Below are 24,881 nucleotides of genomic sequence, written 5' to 3'. Positions count from 1 at the left end.
ATGAATGATATTTAATAAAAACCATTATTGAGGGGTCTTGATTCGTGTCTGCGTTCATGCGCAAAGCTTCACTTAACATTCACTATTCGATTTATTTAAATCGGTTCATAAACGAGACAGTTTTGTCGAATTGAAGAATCACAACAAATGTTTGTTTGTTTTAAAAAAGTAATATAAAAATACGATTCAATCTATTGGACTGACAGTATGGTTAATTTCACTTATAGTTTGTGGATTTCCAGAAAGATTAAAGATGCAAATAGATCATAACTTTTTGCTGGAAAAATTCAAAACGTGAATTGGACGCGAACAAAGTCGCAGGCAATAGTCAGTTCATAATCTTTTTGTAGTACCCTCGCAGATACTGATGATCTATCAGGTTAGGAAGTAATAATTTCAGGTAAGTTAACGACAAGAATAAAACTAGCCAAAATTTGATGTGTGATTTATTTTCGTTAGTTCAAATTATGAAAGTCTAAATATAAAAAATGACAGACTAAAAATTAATATAAAATGCCTCTTCTGTGATTTTCATGTGTACCACACGTATTGATTCGATCAGGAAAATCCTTTTCCCTTGGGAAAAACGGAATGTAAAGAAAAAATATCTAATCATTTTTAATTATAGGATCAAACGCCGTTCAACATAAGGTACTTGTTCTAAAAATATTCCGTCTCACGAAGCTCTTTCTCACAAATGTAAATAAATTCTCTCTGAAAATTATAAACAAGCTTGATCTAGGATATTGAAGAACCGTAAGGTAATCTGCGGCACCATTGAGAATTTCAACAAGACGATCCCATCGTTAAGAACTCATTGGGGGGAAAAAAGCGGAAGTTATATCAGACAGGGTTTAGCCAAGCTGACCTGTAAAGTTATATGGACCGGCTCTACAAAAGACGAAGAATTCAGTAAGTTTATGTAGGTAGTCAGCATTACATTATGCAATGATAAGGTCTTGAAAAGGTTTAATATTATGACATTAAATATGGAGGATATATACGTATCATTAATATTATCGAATATTTTTGGTTTTGGCTGTACGACATCAAGACTCAAAATTTTAATCGTTTCTGTCCGATTTTTTTCGAATGATACAAAATTCACTTATTTGATACGAAGGTCTATAGGGAGTCATGAGGTCTTTTTTGTCTAATACAATCAACGATCTAAACTGTCGACTAGCATTAATCGGCAGTTTGAATTATCGATTGTAAAAAAATATCTATGGTACTTTACCGCCATTTTAGTTTGATTCACACTATATATGTTTTTATTTTTTCTCAACTGACCAACATGTTTCTGTTTCTGAAATTTTGAAAAATTTTGAAAGGTCTCTTCATTTTCCATTCAAAAATGTCATAGTTTCAAGTTTTTTGTAACAATTAAGATAAAATGAATTAAAATCATCTGGCTATCGAAACTCGATGAAATGCACTCAAAAATGTAAAATGTAATGCAAAACGTGATGAAATGTAGAATACAAAAAAGAACTCAAGATGTTAACGAAGTAGATATTCGAAATGTCCACCGCGAACGTCTTGGCAACATCCTAATCTCAATTAAAACTGTTTTCTAACATTATTCAAAATATCAGGCGTGACCCTCCTAATCGCAAGCGTTATTCGTTTTTTAAGTCATTCAAATCAGAAGGTTTAGTTTTGTACACATTACTCTTCACATATCTCCATAAAAAGAAATCTAATGATGAAAAATCAGGTGATCGCGCTGGTCATTTGATCTATCGTCGCCTCCCTATTCACTGATTGGGAAATGTTGTATGGAGGTATTGCCGGACATTAACTTGGTAATGTGGTGGTGGTCCATCCTGCTGAAACCATATCGTATTCAATGGAATTTGAGGGTTTCCTGTGTCAGGATATAAATTTGTTAAACTTGGAATGACATCATTTTGAAGTAGTGCCGAATAATTATCGTCATTCGAATTGCCCTCAATGAAAAAGGTACCAATGATATGGTTTCCTACAATCAATGCCCAAACATTGACATTTTGAGGGTATTTCGTGTGTTCTTCTCTCAACGGTCATGCCGATTAGCCGATTAGCATGACCGTTGAGAGACAAAGTACATTCATCAGAAAACATAACGTCTTCTAATTGGATGATATCCAACATGTCCGTCATTTGCTCACAAAAATAAGTTCTTCTATCAAAATCGTCTTCCATGAGCTTCTAAGTAGGTATCATTTTATAGAGATGCATTTTATTTTCTTTTACTATGTTTACTATCGATTTATGGCTGAAATTTGATGTAGTGGATGCTTATCTACTTGATGTATGTGGGTTTTTCTCAAACTCAAGCATCACATCTAATTTGAGTTCATCACTCATTGCATTGGCAGCTGCTTTTTTTATTTGCCCCACATGACCTGGCTCACGAAACTGCTTCTTTATTTTGCTTATAGTTCCTTGAGATATGGGCGGCAAATTAGGAAATTTCCCATGGAATAGGCGAGATACTTCCTGTTGTGTTCGGGTTTTATCTCCGTAACCAATCATTTGAAAAACTGTTTATTCCATGCATTTCCGTTGATCCAACCATTTGTCAGACTTGAAGTTAACGAACTTCAAACTTGAATTAAAATACTGACAACTGATGTAGTAACATACAACCACATGATTTTGATTTATTTAATCATGATTGTTGCAAAGAACTTAAAGCGATAACATTTTTGAATAGAGAATGAAGAGACCTTTCAAACGATATATCACAAGCCTATACTTCCTATTTGAAAAATTGGGGGATTGTACCTGTCATTCGACGGGGGTTGAAGGTAGGGGTAGCATTTTTCCGTTGAAGTATGTCAATTTATGATTTAAATTTGGTGTATTTTGATTTTGTTGAAATATGTACCGTAATCAAAATAATGAATTTATTCCATTTGGCTTTTACACACTGTATACCTTTCATGCAGTAGCCACTATATGCAAAATAATGAGCCATGAATTAAATAAAATTGAATAATTCTTCTACAATGCACATTTTAAAATATGTGTCAAATTCTTATAAAAATTGATACAAGTTTCGTTTTAAGTTTTCAATTTTGATAAACTTTGTCTTTTTCACTGAATAATTCAGACGAATTGTTTGAAAGTTATCATGATAGAGGGGCGGTCTAAGCAATGAAGCGCCATCACCGAGAACTCGACTTTGACACGGGCAGACGCGTGAAGGCAGACGTCATTAACGGTTGTGTTAGTTTTGCAATTTTTTTTTATATGTAACATAATTCGGTTCTCGAAGCTATTCATTACTTAGTGCGGTTGGCATATTTTTCAGTTACTGTATTTTTGAAGTGAAAATAAGTGAAAATATAGCTGATGTCCGCTCATATATCAACGTACAGCCGAAGCAACTGAACCTAGAATATATGAAATAAGCAGGTAGGTTCTATGTATATCGTAAATAAGCATCAAGAAAGGGAATCAGGACTATTCACGCCCAAGGGGGAGAATAGGGGTTCAAAGATTGTACTGAACTTCGTCGGTTTTGAAATTGAAAATCTGAAGTTTAGGGTTGATGAAAATATGTTGTAACTATTTGTTTCAAATGATCTGTCACGTAATTCAATGTGACAATCGGGCGGGGCAACAACTAGTTATCTATAAATCCATTGTTCGATTTATAATGATGAAAATCAAGTGTCGCTTCGGCAAATATTTGGTTCCTCATTTTTCAATAACTTTGCACGCAAATTTTCAACAGAATTCCTACGTCTATGTTGAGTTTGGTTATCTTCTCTGGAGCAAGAATTTTGAGTTCACACTTTGTGGATTTGAAGAAACCAAAATATTCAATACGGGAATAACTTTATTTGGGTTATCTAAAGGAATAGCTCGCCCACAGTATTGGGGATTTTTATTAAGTACCCGTTCTCTTGTCAAATTCCAATCTTCAGGCCACACAACAACTACGGTAAGAACCCACTTCCCGAAAATACCCTAGAGGGTATATCCTTCTAAACCTTAATCTCATTTTAGGCCTTCTTATTACCACCTCAAGTCGATATTGTAAACTATATCGTGGTGTATCTCTCGCAAGGCTAGACCACCACACCCCTTATATCTCTGATTACGTTCTTCCGAGGAGCAAGTTATCTGCATGGAAAAGATCATTGCCTGAGTGGACTGCGCACAGGGGTTGGATCGTGCTGCTGGAGACTATTCTCCCATATCCCATGCATGTAAGGTCTTTCCTGTTATGTATTACACCCTCCCGCACGACCTCGAATGATCATTGTGGCATAAATTGCTAATTCTAGAATAAACCAAGTATTTACCACACCGTAAGTTTAATCATAAGTTGCTTACATTTATATCTGTGAACCCAAAAGTATACTTCTGGGCCATAAGCCTGTAATCACCACAAGATTGGCGTGTTTAAAGGAAGAATACACTTATCCTCCAAGTGGACTTATATTTACCCACCATCCCTCTCCGCTGAGTTCCGGCAGCCCATAATTTAGTTCCTAAATAACAAAGTAACCCATTCCAATCTACGACAACGGATGTTACATAATTTATCATACTACTTATATCATTTGTCGTCATTAAAACTGAATAATTGTTCTGATGGATCCAGTTCTTGTTCATTATCGACCTGTAAGCAACCAGTTCTAACGAGCACGCTGAATTATTGACTCTTGTCAAGTTTTTGTAACTTTTGGATTCATTATTACAATTTTCATAGAGATACTTAAGTGTTTTGAAAATAAAATATATCTCATATTACCCACTGAATAATAAAAAAACAAATGAAATTTTAACTTTATATATTAATAATAAGATGTTGTGGTGTAGAAACAGTTATTTAGACAGCAATAATGTAATTTTTTCATTGAATTATGCGACATCAATTAATTTTTTTCAAAAACAAAACACAGGCACTGAAGGAAAGTTCTTGAGGCGCTCTGAAAGCGGTGTCCGTGCGAAAGTAGCAATTCACGATTTGAGTCGCTGAAGATTCTTAAACAGTTTGAGGTGCACGGAGTTGACCCTATGAAAGGGAGACAAATCTTCAACATTTCTTTGACGTTGCAGACTATCAAGATTGCAAGTGATGTTCGTGTCTCTAATCAGGTGAATGGCTCTTTTCTGAATGGAATCCAGCAGCTTCAGAGTATGCATGTCGATAATACTCCAAAGAAGGTCTGATATGAGCTTTACGAAGTATCAACAGTTGCTTCAATACCGGTAGGCAAGATTTTTGGAGGCGACAGCTTGCTACACAATCTTTGTAGAACCAAAGTTTGCCGTTAGAAGTTCGTTTCATTGTAAAAGGAATAAATGCACCCATGGATGATAGAATAACTTCTGTGGCTTCAAAAGCACGAGTTGGTGGTTCGCTAGAGCTGAAACAAACATTTAGCCAGGGGAAATTTCGGTAATGATTTGAAGATTCTCCCAATGAGCATATCTGTAATGCTAAATGGAGAATAATGTCAGAGTCCTATCTACCCTTTTATAATAAATGGAATTGCAATTATTCACTGAGAACAAAATACCACCCATGAAGTGAAACTGTGTATTTGACAATCGGATGACAGTATGTGACGAGACAAGTATGCTGATGGCATACTTCTTATTCAGAAGCCAGAAAATAATAACAAAAATCTAGAAAAATGGCTAATGGCGGTAGTAGTCTAGCAAAAACTACAACTAAGAAAAACATAGATGTCAATTTTTTCTTTAAAAGTAAATGTTGTAAAACCCGACGTAGTAATCCCGTATAATTTCATTGGCTGCATTCATTGATTTCTGAGTGTTATTCTGGATAGCACAAACACGTTGCTGCTTAAGCAGAGGCCTCTTCTCTGACTTGAAAAACAGTAACATATATAGGGCTATTCAAATTCGTTTCTGTACATGGGGATCTCATAAACGATAAAAGATAGAATGTCTATTGAATCATGGCGAAGTTGCGTATTTTGGAGACCTATTAAATGATGTGAAGAAATGAAACATAGCTCTTTTCGTTCTGGAGATATACAGGAAAAACCAAAAAATCCCAAATTATTTTTTTGCCAATATCTTCTTTATTCGCAGACATATTGAAAATCTGTCCATATTTTGATATTGGCACTTGATGTGGGCTCTCAGAATATATCCATGAATCTTTTATACAGGGTATCATCTGATTTGGGCTAGCCCCATCTTTGAATTTTTAAATACGGACCTGTATTTTGTTGTAGTTTTTGGATTGTAGACGTTCACTTCATACTGAGAAATTAAATTCAATTTCATATTTCGGGATTTTTCGGTAATATTCGATTATAATTGTGTGAATTACTCCCTTTTAAATCACGACACTTGAAATTGGTTGATTGAGTTGAATAAAAACACAATAGCAACTTTCACGTCTCCCTATGTACCGTAGAGTTTTTCGAGACTTTTTTTCATTTTTAGGTACCTATTCATATTTTTCCCATTGCGCTGAGCGTTTTCTACAATGAACTTCGAATAAGAAAACCTTTTATGATTATCTGAAACATATTCAACAATATATTATATGTTTCGATGAGCAAAAAAAAAGATAGCAATGATAACATCCGAAACGAACACTATAATTATAATGAAAATTGAAATGAAGAATATACCACTGAACTGAAGAATTTATCACTCTCTTATGAATTTTTGAAGAGACAGTCTAGTTGAAGACATTCTAATATGCGGTTTGTGTTGTGAAAAAATGCGTTCAAAACTACTAGAAGATGATGCTAAAACCTTCGAAGAAGCTGTACAAGTCTGCATAAACATAGAAAATACCCGTAAACATAACCGACAAATTACAAATGGTTTGGACAACGGACAGCTCAATGCAATAAATCTTATTGCAAGTAAAAATATCAAGAAATATAACGCTGGCCTTAGTCATCAACATAGGACCACCAAAGTGAATCAAGGAGTTCACAAAAACCAATTTCACAGAAGTCAAGGTAGTAGTCAAAGACGGGGACCATTGAAATACCGGAAGTGTGATCGAACACACAGTTACGGAAAATGCCCTGCGTTTGGTAAAATTTGTAACAATTGTGGAAATGAAAATCATTTCTCATATATGTGTAAGAATTACAGAAAATCAACCTCTAACAAAAAAGTTCATGCTCGTGACAATTATGATTCTGATAATCTTAATCATGAATATGCTTATTCCACAGAAAATCTTTTATTTGTAGGTAGTGTTAAAAAGGCAATAAATATTGTTTCAGAAGATTCGTGGATGATAAACTTAGAAATTATTGAAGCAAAAATTTAATTCAAATTGGATACTGGCTCAATGGCAAATATAATTCCTATAGAAATATTGAAAGGTATGAATTTCAATTTCAGAAAAGTTTTCAAAACAAATGAAAAGCTCTTCTCTTATACACGAGACCATTTACCAGTGATAGGAAAAACCTGTATTACATGTATTCATAATAATGAACAGAAAAATATTGAATTTTATGTAGTAGACATGAATAGCTGTCCAATTCTTGGACTGCAAACTTGCATTGATTTGAATTTGATAAAAAAAATTGATTTAGTTACTTATAATGAAAACAATCCTTTGAAATATAGGGAGCTAAATGATATTTTAGAGAAAAATCAATATTGCTTTGAATGCATAGGTTGCTTGAAAAATCTTCATACTATAAATTTAAAAGAAAATGCTCAAACTGTTATTCACGCAGCGAAGAAATTCCATTTGCATTCTTAGACACATTCAAACAAACTTTAGATGAGCTAGAATCTCAAAAATAATTGAAAAATGTACTCACAGTACTAATTGGGTAATGCCTGTAGTAATAGTCAGAAAACCGAATGGGGATCTACGTTTATGTTTAGACCCAACCGATATAAATAAAGTAATAAAGATACATACCTATAAAATTTCAACTTCAGAAGAGTTGATTGTAAACTTCAGGGGAGATCAATATTTTAGTACACTTGATCTAACTCAAGGTTTTTTGCGAATTCAACTTGACAAAGAAAGTTCCAAAATTTGTACTTTTGCAACGCCTTTTGGACGATATTCATTTTTAAGATTACCTTATGGTCTAATAGATATTAGTGAGGTTTTTCAACAAAAAATGGCAGAAATATTTCAAAATGTAGATGGTCTTGAAATTTACATAGATAATCTCATAGTAAGAGGTAAAACTATTGAGGAACATAATGAACGTATAAAACAGGTTTTTGACTTAGTAAAAAAATATAACCTCAAATTCAATAAAACCAAATGTAAATTTTCAGTTACAGAAGTAAAATACATGGGACATATCATCTCCAAAGATGGTCTAAGACCAGATGATTCAGAAATAAGTGCAATAAAAAACATGCCAGAACCTCAAAATGTAGGTGATGTTTAAACATTTTTAGGACTCGTAAATTATCTCGGTAAATTTATCTCTGGGTTGTCAGAAAAAACTTCAACTCTTAGGCAAGGACACTGTATTCTTATGGGATAGCAACCACAGCAACGGTTTGAATGAAAGACATAGTTATAGTCTATTTCAAAAGAGTGTAGAGTAATAAATCATGAAGTGTCATAAAATTTGCCTGAATTTCGTTGTCGTCCATGGGCGTAGGCAAATCTTAGGATTATTAAACTTAATAATTAAAGTAAATTAAAAATTACAGACATAGATAATAATAAAAGGCCATTTTTGGGAAGTAATTTGGTCTAAAACTAAGTACCTACATGTATTTAGGTAAGTAAAATTTCTTAAAAAAAAATTAAGATTAATTTTAGTGGTTCTTGTAAACTTATTTAATATGCAATTTGGGTTCATATACTTGAGCATGATTTCTCAAAAAAGGGTTAACACTTAGTTCCGAGGTGCCATGTCATTATAATAATCCCTTTTTGACCCTGCCCACCAATCATGCAATACCTATTAAACCCAGGTAATTAAGAAAAAGGGTTTAAATATATTGTAATGGTGTCTTAAACATTCGAGTTATAATAGTAATTGTTACTATACCAATTAAACGTACAGTGATATTGTGATATAGAAATAGTGAAAAAGTTATAAAATGGGGACATTTACTCCAAAGAAAAGAAGTGTAAAAAATTCTCCGCTATCTGTTTGCGAAAAAGTTATAATTTTAAATGTATATGATTGCATAAAACACGATCACCCTAGTTTGTCTGTGCAAGAAAGTGTTGAGCGATGTGCCCGAATGACTGGAATTGGACAGTCCACGATTTTTAAATTATTGCGAGAAAGAAAGATATCAGGCCAGGTAAGTCCATGCAAGAGAAAATCAGGAAAACCAATAAAAATCTTAGATGACGACACCAAATGTGACATTCGAAGAAAAGTTCATTCGTTTTATTTTAGAAAGGAAATACTCACTCTTGAAAAAATATTTATCGAGATAAGCCAAGATAACGATATTCCTTTGATATCCAGAAAACTTTTATGGAAAACTTTAAAAAGTATGAATTTTGCCTGGGAAAAGCACAATCGAAAGGCACTATTACTGGAAAGTGATGAAATTGTTTGCTGGAGACGAAAATATTTGACAACTATAAAGCAGTACCGCAGAGAGCAAAAGAAAATTTTTTATCTTGATGAGACGTGGATAAACGAAGGTTATATAGTCAAAAAAATGTGGCAAGATAAAAATATAACAAGTTCTCGCCAAGCTTTCATAGAAGGCCTTTCGACGGGTATTAAAGTGCCTTCGGGAAAAGGGAAGAGGCTTATAATTGCTCACATTGGAAGCGAAGACGGATTTTTAAAAGAAGGTTTGTTAAGCTTTGAGTCGTGCCGGACGGGAGATTATCATGAGGACATGAATTCGGATGTCTTCGAAGACTACTTCGGGGAAATGTTAAAATTTCTTTCAGCTGATTCGGTCGTGGTTATGGATAATGCAAGCTACCATTCAAGGCGCTTAGAGAAGGTACCAACTTCAGCTTGGAGAAAGCAAGAAATTATCAACTGGCTGTCAAATAAAGGTATTCAGTTTGAGACGAATTCAGTAAAGAAGGAACTACTAGCCATAGTAAAACAACATAAATCTCGCTTCATGAAATATGCCGTAGAAGATGTAGCAGAAAAGTATAAAGTAACTGTGCTGCGCCTACCGCCATATCATTGCGAATTAAATCCTATAGAACTTATATGGGCACAAGTTAAAGGATATGTTGCAAGGCACAATACCACATTTAAAATGAAAGATGTCAAGGTATTGTTTGATCAAGCCATTATGGAAATCACATCAGAAAACTGGCAAAAAGCAATCCAGCATGTTTTAAAAGAGGAAGATAAAATGTGGGAACTGGACAACTTGGTCGATCAGGTGGTTGACCCTATAATTATAACACCAGGGGATGATGACAGTTCTTCGGATGAAGACTATACTGATGTAGAATAATTTAATTGAATTGTAAATATACTGTAGCGGGATAAGCAATCTGGACAGAGACCAGTGTATCAGTGACAGTGACACTTTTGCTTAGGTTAGGGTTTAGAATTAAGGGTAGTCTGAATAATTATTTTCTCGGAAGGTTCTCGAAAATTGTACTTAGTAATCTCTAGAACATTCAATTAGGGTATAAATAGAGTGTTGTTAAACGTTAAGGGAAGTTCACAGTTTTAGTATTGTTCAAGTGTCAAATTGTAATAACGTATCCAGTAAAGTTCTTGTCGTTTTTGTGAATAAATTGATTTAAAGTCCCCACAAGTGTTTCAATACGTAAAGTTCGTTCGTGTGTGTTTGTGAGTATTTCCCGATTTCGGTTCGTATATATTTTATTGTTACATTTTATATTTTTTTAATAACACTGTTCTGCTGTATTAAATTTTTATTTCCTTTAATATAATTTTTATGAATGCATATTCTTTTGGCAATTATCCCACTAGCGCGCCTCTGGCTCAGTATTTATCCGTCGATAACAATGGACAAATCCCTTAAAACAGGGTGATACCTACCTGCTCTTTATGAAACGACATAATTTTGCAATGCGGACTAGGGAAGTGACAGAATTTATTGACGGATCACCCTGTAGCGCTTTTGAATACTTAATGAGATTTTATTACTCTACACTCTTTTGAAATAGACTATAGTGAAAGTACATGCCCAACATATTTTTACCTGAGAAAACACTAAACAATTCCAGTAGATGCCTCCAAAAATAGAATGGCAGCAGTATTATTACAGGATAACATGCCTTGCGCTCATGCGTCCAAAGCCTTCAGGTACAATCAAATTGAAAAAGAACTCTTAGCTTGTTTGTTTGGAGCACAAACATATTATCAATAAGTTTTTGGGAAACACTTTCCTATAGAAACCGATCACCGTCCACTAATTATAAAAAAACCGTTAAATTCTTGTCCTTCTAGATTACAAAGAATATTATTACAATTAAAAAAATATGATTTCTCATTGGTATATAAACCTGGGAAACAACTAATATTAGACGATACTCTTTCACGAGCATTTGAAAAAGATTCTGTTTTTGATGAAAACCTTGATGTTGAAATCGAAGCCCAAGTATGTTTGATTTTATTGAATTTGAATGTAACTGAAAATAAACGAGAGAACTTGTAAGAAAAACAAATGAAGACAATGAGTTAGTGACTCTGAAATCATATTTGAAAGACGGCTGGCCTAACAACATAAAACATTTAACTGAAACAGAAAAATTCTATCATAGATTCAAACATGATATATCTGAAGTGAATGGTTTGGTGTATAAAAGACGCAAATTCATAGTTCCAAATGCATGTAGGCGAGAAATATTGAAAAAATTACATTATAGCCATATGGGCATCAACAAAACTATAGCCAAAGTAAATTTATCATTCTACAGGAATGAACAAACATATACAAGACATGGTGTTATCATGCCATATTTGTCAAACAAATGCAAACTCCCAAAGACCAGAACCACTAGTATCTCATGAAATAGTAGAATTGCCATTAAACAAAGTAAATGTTAAAAAAATGTTATTATGATGACAAAGATCCATATTTAGCTCTTTTAGAATTGAAGAATACACCTATAGAAAAAGAAACGACACTAGCTAATCTATTGATGAACAGAAATTTAAGAGAAATACTTCTTCATGCTAATATCCACTTCAAAATAAAAAACTATAATAAAAAATATAATGTTTATTTAAGAGAAACAAAAGTTAATCAAAAAAGGTATCATGATAGAAAAGGTGTCAGAGCCTTAGATGATTTGACAGTGAGTCATAAAGTTAGAATTCAAATCAAACCGAAAGGTCTTTGGAAAGATGGTAATATTCTAGAAAAAATAGGTAGTAGGCAGTATAAAATTCAGTTGGAAATATAGCAACATATATTAGGAATAGAAAATTTATTGAAAAATCGTTCCAACATGTAAATTTGACTAAGCCATTTCAGAATGATCATCAACAAACTGAAAATGACTATAGGTTAATAAGAGTAGGTGAGGAACACCAATAGCAACTTATGTAATAATCAACAAGAAACATCACAACATGTTGAAGTTTTAAACAATGATTCTTATAACAATCGTTAAATTTCAAGTTTTCATAACGATAACTCTAGTCAAGGAGAGTCGAATGACTTTAGAAATGATAATTATAATGTAAACGCAGATATTATAGAACATAATCTAGTGCCAAAAATTAGCGGAAACAATTCGATACAAAATAAGCAAATCTCACGAATTTCGAGACCGCCCAGTAAATACGAAATTTATGATACAACTAGCAATGAATAATAATCAATGGCTAGAAAAAAAAGTACAATACACATTGTATATTACTTTTGAAACTAGGCAATAGACGATGCTCAATAGTATCATTATTTTCAAAAAGGATGAAAGTAAGTATTTGCACACATAACTTGAGCAACTTTTTATAAATGTAATGTGTATGTAGGTTGCAAAGCTCAGATGATAAGAAGAAAAAAAATTTATATAATATATAGGTACCTTTTCATCGGTGGGGGAAGCTGCTATAGATTATTGAATATGTAAAAAAAAAACTGTTGCATGGACATACTCGAGCGCGTCAGATATTGATACCTTCAATGTCCTACGTATTTTTAATAATGTTGGTATGTTGATCTGATCGTTTGCATGATGTGGGTGGTTGTACGTAAGGGTTAAAAATGAAACAAAAAATTAATCGAGCGCGTCAGATTTCCTGAGGGGGTGTTAAGTGCGCCAAAAAAAGCTCTCATTCAATAATCTGACGATTTCTATCTGACGCAAACTCGCGGCAATTATTATAATGTGCAAAAAAAATCGTCATTTTGAAATACTCAAGCGCGTCAGATTAAGATATCTATGGTTCATCTTTATGTTTTAGACGTGCTGTTTCATAATCTGACGATTATCTAGAGGGATTCGCCTAATCTGACAAAAAATATTTTTCAATTTTTTTTTCAATCATTGAACTCAATTAATTGAAAAGCTCAGGAAATAGCATGCAAATAAATAAGTGTATGTTTTTTAAGTAGGATACTTGTATTTATAAAAATATAATTTAAAAAAAATGCTCAAAAAAATTTATTTTTTTCATAATCAATTGATTAATGAATGAAAAGAGAGAAATTAAACTTTCTATGTTTTTTACCACTTTTATTTGTAACTAACGATACTGCAGTTACTTATACAATATATAAGTTTGAAAATGTCCTTATAGGACGAAACTGCAGTAACGATAGTTACAAATAAAAGTGGTAAAAAACATAGAAAGTGTTAGTTACAAATAAAAGTGGTAAAAAACATAGAAAGTTTCATTTCTCTTTCCTTCATTATGATTTCTACATCCATCAATTAATTGATTATAATTAATCATCATCTTCATCTTCATCACGAACGAGTCTCTGTGATCAGCTGTGATGGCGTCATGGCAACAGAATTCAGAGTGGGGACGGAGTGAGAGAGTAATAGATAGAGAAAAAGTGAAAAAGGAATAGAAACGCGGAGAGGGAAATATAGAAATCACGCAGCTGCACGCATTAAACTTTCTCGACGAATTTTTGCCATTTCGGCTTGCGGAAATCGTCAGATTATATATTTTCGATATCCTTGACTTATTTTTTTCAAAATAAAAAAAAAAATTTGCTACGCTCGAGAATGTCGAGATGACGTTTTTTTACAACTTTGCTGCCCTCCCCTTTCTTTACGTCACTTTCAAATTGTCAGATTACTGGAATATACACTTTTCAGCATGTAATTACTTCACCTTCCCTTAATCTGACGCGCTCGAGAATTTCTGATGATCACTTTTTTTTACTAATCTGATATGGGGCTCATATTTGGTGGAGGTACTTAACCGGGTACAAGGTATCCCCCTGTATATTAATCTGCCGCGCTTCAGTAAATCCCGAAATCCCCGCTTGGGCTCCCCTATTATTATGAAAGATTTCATTTTAGGATATCAATCATATCTCAACAAGGGGGATGTGATGTGTTTTGTGAAACAAGTTATGTATATAAATATTGTTAGATTGGCTATAGTGACTGTCGGAACCTACCTGTCACATTGTAAGTCTAGAGGGATGAATATAGGCAGTTGCTCATCGACATGCAACTAGAATATATCAAGAGTTTCATTCAAAATATAACACCATCTCTTCAATTCGATTGACCCCGGAATAGTAAACGACTGCCAAAAAATGGGGTCACTCGCTTCCAGTGAAGCTTAGGAATTTTCTCGTAGGGCTTCATCTCCATAAGAATGTTCAGTACCCTAAATGTGTAAAAATGTAAATGAACAGATACTACCCTTTTGTATATCATCGCTCTCAGTGTTAATTGATCCAAGTATCATGGTCCAATATGAAAGCAAAGGAAATATTTCAGTTTTAGTTTATCCCAGATGTTTAATGAAGAAGTCACTAAATTCATGTATCATTCAAGATATCCGATTCAAATATTCAAATGGATTAAATGAAATGAATGACGCTGTTCCATAGGAACATTCAAAATTCAATATTTTCTCAAAATATTTTCTAACTACGATATCTGCATATGCGGACATACCACAAGCCTCTTGGCAATCCTACATTTGAGTTGCATGTGATAATGATTCAAATCACTATGAGCTGATATGCTTGCTTCTAATATTCGTATAATGTTTCAGATTATCAAAGTGTATGTATCGCTTCAAGAAAACACACCAGAGAGACTTTGAAGCCAGAATATTATCCAAGAGGGCAATTCGGGAATAACGTCTGAAAATAACTTTTCTGATAATCAAGAATTATTATAGGAGAAAAGAAATCGGCATAATTGGTTGAATTGGGAGTATTGAAGGTATTGAGAGTATTATAAATGTGGGATGGATATAGTTTTATTATAAAATAAAGTCTTAATGTCGTTTTTTAATTCAATTTACTTGACAACTGTAATCAAAATCTTCTCACTAACAAACTTGATTCACCTAAAAATATTATCAGACATCACATGAACTGAATATAAAAACTATATATAGAGGAAAAGATTAAAACATTCTTCAGTCAAACCTCTTTAATGGGTTGAAATATATTGGAAACACCTGTTTCATGAACATTATAATCTATGGGAAAAAAGTTTTTGGCTTTCTACTACTCCAACTTGATACAAAAAAATGTGGAAATCTTCCAAAGAAAGGAAGGAAGTAATCAATTTGAAAATAAGTAACTATACATGGATGTGAACATCATGCAAAGAAGCAACTTTCAGACACAAATTGGAAGAAAGCCCTCCTGAAACAGCTACTTTCATATAATCAGATATCATTCATATGTTTTTATTATCATATTCCATTATCGTTATTCCATAACGAATGTTTGGAATACAAACTGAGTAGAGAAAAGTATCTTCTGAATAATTCAGTGTTCATATAAAAGTATTTGTTTCGAAAGAATTATTTTCTTTTGTGTAATTTAATGTTTATCTGAAAGTAGCTGTTTCAGGAGGGCTTTCTTTCAGTTTGTGTCTGAAAGTTGCTTCTTTGCATGATGTACACATTCATGTATAGTTAGTCATTTTCGAATTGATTACTTCCTTCCCTTCTTTGGAAGATTCTCACATTTTTTGTATCAAGTTGGAGTAGTAGAAAGCTATAAATTTCCCAAAAATTAATCACTCCAAAAAATATAACCCCTTCAATTTAAGTATAATATTATGTTTATCAAACACGAGATGGTTGCTGGAATATTTAAAATCGGATGCATATATGTATGGAAGATATCAATACTAGTATTTCTAGTATGAAAGGTACATTAATCAAAGTGTTCGTAGAAGTTATCAAGGAATTTTGGTCAGAAGTTTCATCTGATAGAGTAATAAATTCGATTCAGGAGATCTTTCCATCAAGACGCCCAGGAATTCTCAAGATATTTTTTAGAAGGTTTACATGAGGACCTCAATGAAATCACTGAGAAGTCTGAACCGATCTTAACAGAGATTGACAAAAAATTGAGCGACAGCGAAAAAGCACAAAAGTTCTGGCTGAAATATTTGAACATGAACAACTCTAAGATTCTAGACAATTTCGTTGGTCAATTAAAATCTACCATAAAGTGCATATACTGTGGATTCTCATCAGTAACCTTCGATCCTTTCTGGGTTCTGTCTCTCCCTATACTACGAAGTACTGGCCAATTGAGTTTGTCACAATGCTTGGATTTCTTCACAAAAGAGGAAACCCTAGATAGAGATGAATAAACAACCATTTAAGAAAATTCTCTCCAACGGAAAAATTCAGAGGCAAATTGAATGTTGTCATTGTGTTTTTTTTAGAAGGATTAGATATGAGCAATTATGCAACAGACAATATGGCTCGTTTTCGTACAATCTATATGCACTTCCGAATCACAGTGGGACTACTTATAATGGACATTACACAGCATATTGCACAAACCCTCATAGAAGCACGTGAAATAAACACGTGGCATATGTCCTCCTTTATGAACAGGAAAAAACAAAGCAGAACTTTTGAAGTGTTTTTTTCCTTCTCTCTTATAATAAGCTCAATTCTGTTACATGATTCTTCTGATAATAAACGTATTGTTTGTTTGAAAGTGGTTGACATTGTTTTTTCGTAAAATAAACTTCACGATGTTTCGCTTGGTAAGATCCGGAATAGGCAGATAGATGGTATATTTCAGATATTTGAAAACTATTTATAGGTGATCGGATGTTGCCCTTCTTTCCCATCTCTTTGGTTTTCCGGTCAGTGCACCAGAGCCCTCATCTTTCTGAATCAGAAGTTTCCTTACGTTACGGTTCCCAAATTGCAAGAGCGAATTTATAAGATAACAGAAAAGTAATGTATTGAAATCATATATTCATGCACAGCATCCACCCTGTATAACATTCAAAACAATTCAGTTCAGTTTTTTTCAACTTAACTCAAGTGGTTATCCTGAGAGACAGTTACCACACATCTCTCACATGCCCTGCAACAAGTTAATCAGGAGCTTGAAAATATGCTTCGGGACGGAGTAATTGAGCCTTCCCAATCACCATGGGCGTCCTCTATATTACTCATCAACAAGAACGATGGGAGCTATAGGTTTGTAGTCGATTTCAGGGAGTTCAATAAGGTCACCATTCGCGACGCGTACTCACTCCCAATGGTGAGTGCTATATTAGACAAATTGCGAAATTCTCATTACCTCACCACCCTGGACATAAAATCAGCTTATTGGCAAATACGCCTGTCTGAGCAGTCAAAGCCTCTGACAGCGTTTGTGGTGCCCAACCGAGGATTGTATCAATTTCGCAGGATGCCAATGGGCCTCCATAATGCCCCAGTCACGTGAAAACGTGACCGTGTAGAAGGGATACACCTCGAACAATATGTCTTTGTCTATCTGGATGATGTTATCATCTGTACCCCTACTTTTGCGCAACACCTCGAGGTATTGCGAGGAGTACTAACCCGGCTCACGAGGGCCGGTCTCACACTCAATCGAGAAAAGTGCCACTTTTGCAAGTCGGAATTACGTTATCTTGGCTACGTAGTTGGAGCAGGGGGACTCATGGTTGATCCGTCTAAGGTAGAAGCTATTTTACAAATCACAGCACTCAAGTCCGTGAGCGACGTGAGGGGACTGATTGGTCTTGCGTTATGGTACCGACGATTCGTACCAAATTTCTCGTCACTCACAGCACCTTTGTGCAATTTATTGAGGAAGGGTCAGAAATTTGTGTGGGACTTAAGTTGTGAGGAAGCCCTAGCATCTCTCAAGAACCATCTGATTTTTACACCTATCTTAACCTGCCCGGATTTAGCAAAACCTTTCACGGTGCAGACAGACGCTTCAGATTTTGGACTCGGCGCTGTTCTCACCCAGCAGGCTGATGATGGCGAGAAAGTGATCAGTTACCTTAGCCGTTCACTTTCGAAGGCTGAAAGAAAGTATAGCACCACAGAGAAGGAATGCTTAGCTATGTTGTTTGCCATCGAAAATTTCAGATCATATATTGAAGGTACGAAATTTGCAGTAGTTACCGATCACTACAGCCTTAAGTGGCTGAACCAAATCGAAGATCCTATCGGCAGAATCGCTAGGTGGGCGGTCAGACTCCAACAATACGATTTCGAAATAACTCACAGGAAGGGAAAGGAGCACGTAGTTCCAGATGCTCTGTCCAGATCGGTACCTTATGTGGACGCAATATTCTTGTACCAAGTGTCTTTCGAATTCTTAAATGTTCCATCAAAGACTTGGTACAAGAATATGTTTACTCAGGTGACAAACAACCCAGAAAAATTTCCTCAGTGGCGTTTTGAGAACAATATCCTTTTCAAACGAGGAATCCGATAACTGGCTCGTCGTAGTCCCAAGGGAAGACAGAGCGGCACTCATACAAGAACATCTTAATCCTCCCACTTGTGGTCACCTCGGTGTGTATAAAAGTACATCTCGCATAGGAGCCAAATATTATAGGCCAAAAATGCGACATGATATTGCCCGGTATATTAAACACTGCGTCACTTGCCTTAGCACCAAGCCTGAACAAAAACCTCCAAACGGTTTGATCTAAGTGCTGCGCCAACTACCAGTAGACCATGGCAAGTCTTGAGCATGGACCTTGTAGGCCCTCTGCCCAGATCGGCTTCGGGTTACAGCTATATATTATCTGTGTTGGACATCTTTAGAAAATTAATTTTGTTGTTCCCGCTGCGAAAGGCTACCACTTCCCGAATCTCGACAATATTCGAGGAAAATGTAGTGCTTTTATTTGGAGCTCCGCAACGAGTCATCATGGATAATGGCGTACAGTTCCGAAGTCGGGAACTGACTAAGGTATTTGACAAGTACGATGTTTCGTCAGTTCACATCTCCAACTACCATGCTCAAGCCAATCCGGTAGAAAGGTCCCATAGAGTTATCAAGACTGTTCTCACGTCATACGTCTCCTCGAATCATCGATGTTGGGACCGCTTGGGCTCTTCGCACTTCTAGACACGAGGTGACTCAGCATACACCAAATTTCATTATGTTTGATAGGGAACTACAACTGAGCGGAACAAATATCCATCCGTTGGCTCCTACCCTCGATCAAAACGCATTCGATCCGTCAATACGTTCCAAGGTTTTGGATGATTTATTCAGAGACATATTAGCTTAGCTGAAACGAGCATATGATAATAGTCGTCATCGATATAATTTGGGGCGCCGTGATGAACGATTTCAACTGCATCAAAAGGTTTGGAAGCGAAGTTATGCATTATCTAAGGCTGCACAGGGGTTTACCTCAAAGTTCGCCCCAAGGTTTAAAGGTCCATTCACCATTTCAAGGATCTTATCACCCTGGTCTTATGAGTTACTAGACTCGGACGGAAGAAATCGAGGAGTTTGGCATGCCAAGGATTTGAAAGCTCACCCACCCGAGGACGTAAACGATTCAGATGATGAGGTGGAAAGTTGAGGCATGTATATTCAGATATAAAGTAATCATGTTATGTAGAACATTGGTTCGGTTGCCCCAGATTTTTTTTAAGAAAGGGGGGGTTGTTATGGTTCCCAAATTGCAAGAGCGGATTTATAAGATAACAGAAAAGTAATGTATTGAAATCAAATATTTATGCACAGCATCCACCCTGTATAACATTCAAAACAATTCTTTTCTGTTATCTTATAAACCCGCTCTTGCAATTTGGGAACCGTAACAAACTTAAAACCAGTGTTCTTCCCTGTGAAGCACACAAGTTCCGGATCGCATAATATTATATTAGTCGGTCTGTAACGTTTCCATTTTCTCTCACTGTTGAATGCTTTCAAAAGTTAGCTTTTTGTACGATTCATCATCTAGTCTGTTTATCAACATCTTTCCGTATTTACCTCATATAGGAACCTGCAGTAGTCTATTTTTGCATCTGATTAATACTGTATTCTTTCGAAGAAATGAGAAAAAACGGCTCTTCATAATGATTAGTGAATTAAAAAGTATTATTTGATGAGCCAATATGATAATAATGTATCGGAATATTGTGAACCAAATAAAACTCACCAATACAATGAAGAGATTCCCTGTTTCACATTACCTCACGTGAATAAAGCAAAAATCCTTCAATTAAAACTCTTCCTTGAATACCAACAATTTATAAATATATGATATCCAGAAATCTCAAAATCATAATCCGAACGTATTCGTATAAGACATTTTTGATTCAAATGCCTACGTTATTCTGTTCATGTTGAAATTTTTCGTCATACAGGTAATGAAATTGATTTGATTCAAGATGTTTCGTTCTTATATCGATGTATTCAGCTGAGAATATTTCAGGAAAAACTAAAAATTTCCTGACAAATTTCTATACCGTGATGTGTCGCCTAGCAACACTTTTTGTTTTTGACAGAAATGAGCTATTTGACCTGATATATTTCGAAAGTACTGTTCTGAAAAAGTTAACTTTGATAAGCCATACTTCTACAGTATAAAAGGTCCTGCAACAGTGGCGCGGTGTTCCATATCTCTATTTAGGAAACGATAGGAATCTAAATTTCTATAATATTACATTATTGCTCAAGCTCGACAAACTAAAAATATTGGCGGTCACACAGGGTGTTCAATTTTTTCTGGGCGGAACCCAACTGTGTTTTTTCAAATGGCAACCTATATTTTTTATCTTTTTCTCGGTTTCTACATAGAAAATGAAAGACACTTTATGTAGGTCATCATTTTTACAGTTACAGTTTTTGCAGTTATATTTACAGTTAATATTTCCCTCAGTGTGAGGATGGATGCACCTAAGTAACTAAAGTACTTGTGTTGTGCTTTCCATCTACCACTCAGGGTATTCAATTATATACAATTGACTGTCTTATACCTATATCTATATACACACGCTTCAATATAGTTAATTGATTATAGCTTGCTGAACATTGTTTATATTTAGCCGAATAAATCGAGAAGTTCGGTATTGGACATAATGAACGTTTTGATGGATTTTTTGAATGTATTGAGATTGGAATTGTTTCTTATATTAGCTGGTAGAAGATTGAATAATTTTGGGCCGTGATAGAAAATACATCTCTGTGTGTGACTTTTATTAAATGTTGGTATGTTTATGGAAGAGCTAGTAACGAATCTTGTTTGTTTTTCTTTGTTTGTTGATTGAAGTGTGAGTTTGTTTGTGTACACCCAAACTAAACATTGGTGGATATAAAGTTCTCTTGTTTTCAGTAACTGCGTTTCCTTATATAAACATTTGGTAGAGTATATTTTAGGTTTCTTGAATAGTATTTTCAAGATTGTATTTTGAGATATTTGGAGGGTATTGATGGAATTGTTAAATGTACCACCCCAGGCAGCAATACAGTATCTTATTACAGATTCTGCTAAAGACTGGTATATGGTGATCAAATTTTTGTATTCCAGAATATTTCTCAATTCATAGAAATTTTTTGTTAAAAGTCTGAGCCGTTTAACAACATAGTTTATGTGGTCATCCCACCTCATATGCCGATCCACTATAACTCCCAGATACTTAATCATTTTCGTTCTTTCTATAACAGCACAATTGCAATCTGTTGTATTAGTACACTCTCTGTCATGTATATGGATTATGTTATTTCCAGGTTGATCATTCTGTAATAGGGTGAATGTAATAAATTTAGTTTTTTTCACATTCAGACTCAGAAGGTTGTGATTAAGCCATATCTGGATATCTTTCAGTCCTTTTTCTGATTTTTCAAATGCCTCCTTCCAATTACTACCTGCGAATATGAGTGCTGTATCGTCCGCATATGATATGAGATGACCCCCAAAATTGTTGATGAAAGAGATACTATTAATGTAAACAAGAAAGAGTATGGGACCTAAAACTGTTCCCTGTGGTACTCCTGTTTTCACTTTCATTGCTTCACTCAGACTATTATCAACTTTGACCTTTTGTGTCCTATGTGATAGATAGTCTTCCAAAATATTATATGTTGGGCCACGTATACCATACCCATGTAATTTTTTTAATAACATGTCGTGATCAACAGTGTCAAATGCCTTAGCTAGGTCTAGAAATATAGCTAAACATTTTTCTGATCTATCCAATGCTCCAATTATTTTTTGTACGAAATCTAGTACTGCTTTTTCGGTATTGGAGTTGCTAATGAAACCAAACTGTCTGTCTGTTAGTATTTTTTTTGCATTGAGGTAATTTATAAGTCTACTTTTCAAGGATTGTTCAAATATTTTAGCAAAATTATTGATAACCGATATTGGTCTATAGTTTCCAATGTCATCACGCTTACCTGATTTATATATGGGGGTAACGATTGACTCTTTGAATTGGTGTGGTAGTTTACCATTTTTATAGATCAAATTCATTATGTGAGTTAATGGAGATATAACGAATAAATGAATATTCTTTATGAGTTTCGAGGAAATGCCATCAGGACCAGATGAACAGTTGGTTTTTAGTTTGAATATAATTTCAATCAGCTCATTTTGTGTTACTGGTTTCAGAAACATGGATTCTTGTTGCATGGTGTTTTTGAGGAAATGATCAGGTAAGTTTCCTGTTTTTTTTATGTTTTTTGCCATTTCAGTTCCTATGTTAGTGAAGTAATTGTTAAAATTAGTAGGATTATCTTTTTTATCAGAGATTGGTTTTCCGTTTTGATTTTTGAACGTTATATTACCGACTTTTGTTTTTATTGATGAGTTTTTTCCAGTAATTTCATTAACAAGTTCCCACGTTTTTTTACAATTTCCATTTATTGTACTTAATCTATTTTTATAATATTGATTTTTTGTTAACTTTATAATATTATTCAATCGATTTCTGTATGATTTATATTCATTTTCCCTTTCTGAGGTATATTTAACTAATAATTTCTTTTTCAGGTGATCCCGTTGCCGTATTGCGCTAATCAGGTCAGTAGTGATCCATGGTTTAATTTTTTTATATTTTTTATTTTGAGTATTGTATGAATATGATGCTGCTTTCAAATGAAATTCAAGTTTTTCAAAAAATTTGTCATAACAAACCTGTATTTCATTAATCCTCATCACTTCTTCCCATTTTTCCCCTTTTAATGATTTGTGTAATTTATTGAAATTTATATTTTTTGCAAATGTATTTGATTCATTTTCATTTTCAGAAGGTGACTTTATTGTTCCTGATATTTCCAAGTATACTGGGTAGTGGTCGGTGATATCGATTTTGAATAATGCCGGGCTCAATAGTATGTTATGGTTCGCATTATTTTTACGAACGAAAATATGATCTATTATGCTTTGTGTATGAGACGTAACCCTGGTTGGCTTATTGATATAGGAGAAGTAACCATTTTCAGCAAGGATGTTGAGGTATTCATTAACAGAACCGGAATTTTCATCCATCAAATTAATGTTTATGTCACCTATAAATATGTCAATATTATTTTTTTTCAAATCATAGATGTAGTTTTTTATGTCGTTCAGATAAATTTGTGTATCAATGGAGGGTAATTTATAAGATGCTGTTATTCCAATCTCAGTACCATCAATAGTCGATGAAATTTGTATTAATTTGGTTTCAGTTAGTGACATTATTTCGACATCAGCAATAATATAATCCTTGATGTATACCAATAGACCATCATTCTGATTTACCTTTGAATTGTTGTAATATGCTGAATAACCTGGTATTGAATAATCACTTACCGACTCGACATTCCATGTTTCCGATATAATTATTATGTCCATATGCTTATTCACCTCTTCTAGATAAATAAGGAGTTCATCAAAATTTTTGTTAATGCTTCTGATATTAAAATGAATAACGGCCAACGCACTCTTCATATTCCCTTTTCCATCAAAAAACACCCGAAAATCATGTATATCTTCACTTCGAAAATATTGATGGTTTTCGAGATATCTAGCATGACAGGTTTTTTTTTCCAATATACGTCACTCAGAATATTTGAAATTATAAAGTTGTGCTAAGTTCAATTGAATTTTTTTTTGAATATTCCACATTGGTAACTCTCTCAAACGATATATCTGAGATCTACCTGTGATATACAGGGTATGAAAAACCGCTTGTCACATATTGTAAATAAAAATTTGTAGAATCTTCCTTATTTTGAATGGAACACCCTGTATTTTATTGATCCATAAGGAGCCTCTACACATTTTATTAAGTATTCCCTGTGGCTACGTTTAATAGTTTTTCTTAAAAAAGCATTTTTTTCTAAAAATGGTCGTTCTTCCTATTTCTACGCCGTAAACTTGATGAAAGACTTTTTTCATTTGACGACTAATGAAAATGTACGAAAGATATCTTGTTTCAATTTTGTACATTATAGCGTGTGCTATAGTTTTTCTTATTTTTTTTTTTTAAAATGACAATTCTCTATTGTATCGCCATAATATCAATGATTTTTTTTACTGTGAAATCCATATGTGACGGCTGTGAACGAGATATATGTTATGTTTA

General features: G+C 34.2%; 1 protein-coding gene and 2 long non-coding RNA genes across 3 annotated transcripts in view; 2 read left to right on the top strand and 1 right to left on the bottom strand.

Moving 5' to 3' along the window:
* The window catches only part of Epac (Exchange protein directly activated by cAMP), a 757,111-nt gene that overhangs the window by 417,736 nt on the left and 314,494 nt on the right, over nucleotides 1-24,881 (bottom strand). The window lies entirely within an intron of this gene.
* Nucleotides 117-15,343, top strand: LOC141482323 (uncharacterized). The gene is made up of 3 exons (XR_012465462.1): nucleotides 117-400; nucleotides 629-912; nucleotides 15,105-15,343. It is a non-coding gene; the product is annotated as an uncharacterized lncRNA (long non-coding RNA).
* LOC141482320 (uncharacterized) lies at nucleotides 21,340-23,858 on the top strand. The gene is made up of 2 exons (XR_012465459.1): nucleotides 21,340-22,968; nucleotides 23,306-23,858. It is a non-coding gene; the product is annotated as an uncharacterized lncRNA (long non-coding RNA).

This window comes from Leptinotarsa decemlineata, unplaced genomic scaffold (genome assembly GCF_025532065.1).
Source record: "Leptinotarsa decemlineata unplaced genomic scaffold, Ldec_3_MD MMD2_tig00001019_RagTag_RagTag, whole genome shotgun sequence".
Lineage (NCBI taxonomy): Eukaryota > Metazoa > Arthropoda > Insecta > Coleoptera > Chrysomelidae > Leptinotarsa > Leptinotarsa decemlineata.
The sequence above is the reverse complement of the archived record's forward strand: the minus strand, read 5'-3'. Positions and strand labels throughout refer to the sequence as shown.